A 5,227-nucleotide genomic window follows, 5' to 3' on the forward strand; every position below is an offset into this window, starting at 1 on the left:
TTTTTTTTTTTTTTTTTTTGTCTTTTTCCGTGTCCGGCAACAGATTGCAACCCTCAGTGTCGCCCCTGCACCGGACCGGGACCGGCAATGGGACCGCAACCCTCGGCGTTGCCCGCGCGCCTCGCTCAGCCAGTGAGCGGGAACCGGACGTATGTGGGATCCGAACCCTCGGGCGGGAGCGCCGCCGCGCTTCCCAAGCGGCACACTATCCAGTGTGCCACCGGGCCGGCCCTATACCTTGGTTTTCTGTATATGATTTTATTTTATAATAAAATATTAAAAATAAATTTTTAAAACATTGAAAGTAATACTGATAACTAACATTTATTGAGCACTTTCCATGTGCAAGGCACTGTTCTAAGCACATCACTTGCATTAACTCTTGATCCTCTCCCCAGTCTATGAGGTTGGTACTGTTATTATCTCCAGTAAAGAGATGGGGAAGGACTGGCTGGTTAGCTTCGCTGGTTAGAGCACAGTCAAGGGTTGGGAGCCCCATACCAGCCAGTCACCAATAAAAGAAAAAATAAAAATAAAAAAAAGAGAGAGAGAGATAGATGAGGAAGCCAAGGCAAAGAAGGGCAAAGAGATTTGTGCAAGGCCCCCACAGCTACAAAGTGGCAGTGCCAGAGTTTGCTGCAAGCCGTGTAGCTCCTAGCACTGTGCTGTCAACTGCAGAGATGAAAAGAGGCTCTGATGGTGAATAGGAGTGGAAGCTCTGGGGAGGGAAGTGTGGCCACTTGCTTGTCCTGGTAGACTATACTGAAGAAGAAGACTCAATAGAAAGAAGATATTGAGGTAGAAGTCCCAGAACCATAATGCACACAAACATTGTTCATTTCTTTAAGAAATCTTTACTGAGTCCCTCCTGTGTGTCAGGAGCTGTTCCAGGCTGCTGGGGCCCCAGCTGTGAGCACAACAGGCAGAAATCCCTGCCCTAATGGAGCCCTCATTCCAAACTTTCCCATGTCTCAGTTTTTCCAGCTGTAAAATGGGCAGTCAAAAATGTGGTTAGACATTTAAGAGTATAAAGAAGTAGGAGAAATGTTCAGAGGTTTACAAATGACAGTAGATGAACCAGACCTTGACAGTAATGTAGATCACCTCCAATGTAGATCAGCTCCAGTGTGGAACATCACCAGTGTGGAGCATATCCAATGTGGATCATCTCCACCGTAATGTGGATCATCTTATCAAGAGCAGAGACACAAAGCAACAGATCCAACAGGCTATAAATATGCAGCATTCCCTGGACTCTGTTGTTTTCACCTTAACACTGGACATAATGAAATAATTCAGGAAAATAATCATGGCAGCGCCAGGCAGGTAAGGTCAGAGGAGCTGCTCCAAACTATGACAGGCAAAAAGGTAGCAGTCACCAAAGGGAAGGTTGTCCATGGTTAGCATGTGTGGAGGGAATGGCCAGGCTCCATTTAGAGAAGAAAGCAGGCCCTCAGCCCCGTGGTGCTGGATGTAGGCAGCTCAAGTGTGTGTGTGTCCAGGAACGTATGAGCAGCCATCTACCTATGTACCACAAACTGACATACGCTGTGGGAGCTATAAATGACGGTTCGCAGCACAGATGGCTCTTTTGAGGAGGTTTCTGCATGAGTGGGAAGAGGTAATGTGCTACAGGATCAGGAAGCTATTCTAGGTGTGGTGAAGGGAGATGTAGGAGAGATGAGGCCTGGGGTGTCTGTTGGGGAATGGCTGGTTTACTGTTGTTACAGCCAGTGCATCACTGTACCCAGGTCCTGAACTGGTGTCCTCCACCCCATCCCCAGAGCTTCAGAAATACAGAAACCTCTTGACCACAGTGCTGGCAACAGGGGCACTGCTGCTCAGGTCTCCCTCCAATCCTGCTAGGACACAGATTTTATTAAAGGCCCAGGAATCTCAAAAGGAAAGGAACTGCAACTTGAAAATCTTTACAAGCCACAGTTTACTCCTTTCCAACCTGGGGAGACTCCTGGGGATCCCTGGGGACCTAGACCCTGACTTTCCTCTTTAGTAGAGGTATAGATTCCTCAAAGTTGCTGGGTCTCAACTTTGGCTGCTTTAGAAACTGCTGCTGCCTAACACCTATGTTCACCAAAAGACATGTATAAGAACATTCTTAGCAGCTTTATTTATAATAGCCAAACACTGGAAACACCTACATGTCCATCAGCTGATGAATAGATAAACAAATTACTGTACACATTTACAATGGAAAGTTACTCAGCAGCAGAAAGTAAATACCTACTGATACCTACACATGGATGATTCTCACATACCTACTGATGAGAGAGGCAGGTAGCCTGACACAAAATGCATGCTGTGGTGACATCGGTCAGAATAGTGTGTACCTGAGAGTAGGAGTGGAGGGTTGACTGAAAAGGGAGATTCCTGGGGTATTGGTCATATCTTGGTCCAGATGGTAGTTAACACGGACACACGGCACAACTGGAAGCTGTATAAAAATTAAACATACTCAAGAAACAAGAAAAGAACTTTCAGCAATTTGAATTTTCTAAATAACAATAGTTGTCAATTGTAAAATGACACACACACACACGGACACACACACACACACACACACACACACACACACGTGAAAATACACTGAGTTGTATTTTGATTTGTGCGTTTTAGGACACACACACACACACACACACGTGAAAATACACTGAGTTGTATTTTGATTTGTGCGTTTTACTGTATGTATATTGTACACCAAGAAAAATTAAAAAGTAAAATACTGACAGCTGGGCCCTACCCTCGGGTCATCTGATTTAATCCATCTGGGATGTGACCTGTGTGGATTTTTATTTATTTTTTATTTTTTTATTTTTTAAAAAGATGACCGGTAAGGGGATCTTAACCTTGACTTGGTGGTGTCAGCACCACGCTCACCCAGTGAGCAACTGGCCATCCCTATATAGGATCCAAACCTATGGCCTTGGTGTTATCAGCACCGCACTCTCCCGAGTGAGCCACGGGCCAGCCCCTGTGTGGATTTTTAATAAGTGCACAGATGAGCACCCCCTCCACCCCACCCCCCACTGCTCAGCATCGTGGGCCCTGGCTCCCTGCCCCTGACCTTGGCCCCAGTGGAAAGACCTCATTGCAAAGGGCAGCCTAGGGCAGTGGGTGCCTGAAGGCTGTGCAGTCAGAGCCCAGGTCCATCACTTCTAACCTCTGTGACCTTGGACAAGAAACATCCATTTCTCTAAAGGGGTTTTTTGTTTGTTTTGTTTTGTCTTTGTCTTTAACATGTGCCAGGTGATCTCATGGGATCTATCTCATGCACGGTATAGAGTGGGAGTGGTAAAAATGGGGTTGGTCTTTAGAAAAGTAATCATTCTTTTTCCTTTTTTGGCAGATGGCCAGTTAGGGGACTCAAACTCTTGACCTTGATGTTATACCACCATGCTGTACCCAACTGAGCTAACCGGCCAACCCCAATCTCTTTAAAACATATATTTAATCCTATCACAGTGACTGACGAGGAAACGGTAGCCTAGGACAGTTGGCTGTTAAGTGACACTGATTCTCTCCGCCCTGACTGAGCCGAGATAGAGGCAAGTCACCCGCTGCGTGAGGGGGTGGGGAAGTGGGTAGTGAATTTGGATCCACCTGGGAGGGGGGAGTGGAAGTTCCCACCCCAGACAGCAACGAGGCGGCAGCCACAGTTGATTATGGAAGATTCTCACAAGCGGAACACTTCAGAGACAGCACCTCAACCTGGTTCAACAGTTCAGGGAACTCATATTTCTCATATTGCTCAATAGATGTCATTAAGAGGATCTGCGCCAGTGACAATTGTACCTCTTCCTGGAGAGCAAGTACAGGTACAGGGGGTCATCCAGACAGCTCAGTCTTCTGTAATTCACCCACCACACATGCAAACGGTATCATCTTTATCAGAAAGTGAGGAGTCACAGGACTCATCTGACAGCATAGGCTCCTCACAGAAAGCCCACGGGATCCTAGCACGGCGCCCATCTTATAGAAAAATTTTGAAAGACCTATCTTCTGAAGACACAGGGGGCAGAAAAGGAGATGGAGAAAACCCTGGAGTTTCTGCTGTCACTTCTATGTCTGTTCCTACTCCCATCTATCAGACTAGCAGCAGACAGTACATTGCCATTGCTTCAAATGGAGCCTTACAGTTGGCCAGTCCAGGCACAGATGGAGTACAAGGACTTCAGACATCAACCATGACAAATTCTGGCAGTACTCAGCAAGGTACGACAATTCTCCAGTATGCACAGACTTCTGATGGACAACAAATTCTTGTGCCCAGCAGCCAGGTGGTTGTACAGACTGCATCCGGAGATATGCAGACATATCAGATCCGCACCACACCTTCAGCTACTTCACTGCCACAAACTGTAGTGATGACATCCCCTGTGACTCTTACGTCTCAGACAACTAAGACAGATGACCCCCAACTGAAAAGAGAAATAAGGTTGATGAAAAACAGGTAGGTAGTAAAAATTATACTGCTAAAATGGGTAATATTTTTGGAAATCTCAAAACAAAATCAGATGTTAACTGGAATTGTATAATTAGAAATAAGGAGAGAGAGGTTCATATCGGCTTTATTTTACTGAGTGTTAGATTATGTCTAGTTCATTTCCAAGGGATCAGTGAGTCCTGTTGCTCAGTCTGTATATGACCTAGAGTTCTTCCAGTTTTATTGGAAAATCAAAATAAAACTCTAATAGAGGAGTTAAAAACTTTGAAGGATCTTTATTCCAATAAAAGTGTTTGATTCTTAAGAAAGAAAATATTTTTCTGGACTTGCCTAAAAATTAGATGGATTTCTTTTTAGTGGAGTTTTATAAATTAAAAGGTCAAAAGTGAAGCTTTTTATTTAGGCTTTTGCAACTCAAAGATAAATATCTTATGCAAGAGATCTGGTGACAGTGGATAAAGTAGAAAATGACCTCAAGGAAGCTACTGGCACAACTGGAAGCTGTATAAAAATTAAACATACTCAAGAAACAAGAAAAGAACTTTCAGCAATTTGAATTTTCTAAATAACAATAGTTGTCAATTGTAAAATGGCAGATAAGATGAAATTTGGTAAATTGAATTTTTAAAAATAAATCAGTTTACCCTATAGGTTCGCATTTCTTACTGTTTCCTGAAATTTACCTTTTTCAGTTTTATGTGTGTGTATTTTATTTCTGCCAATAAATTCTAAATTACAAATGTAAAAGAAAACCTAATACATTAC

The 5,227-nt window shown here is 44.0% G+C and overlaps 1 pseudogene; it reads left to right on the top strand.

Moving 5' to 3' along the window:
* Positions 1-3,680: 3,680 nt before the first annotated feature.
* On the top strand, positions 3,681-4,985 carry LOC103595164 (annotated as a pseudogene).
* Positions 4,986-5,227: the final 242 nt, after the last annotated feature.

This window comes from Galeopterus variegatus, unplaced genomic scaffold (genome assembly GCF_000696425.1).
Source record: "Galeopterus variegatus unplaced genomic scaffold, G_variegatus-3.0.2 Scaffold1700, whole genome shotgun sequence".
NCBI lineage: Eukaryota > Metazoa > Chordata > Mammalia > Dermoptera > Cynocephalidae > Galeopterus > Galeopterus variegatus.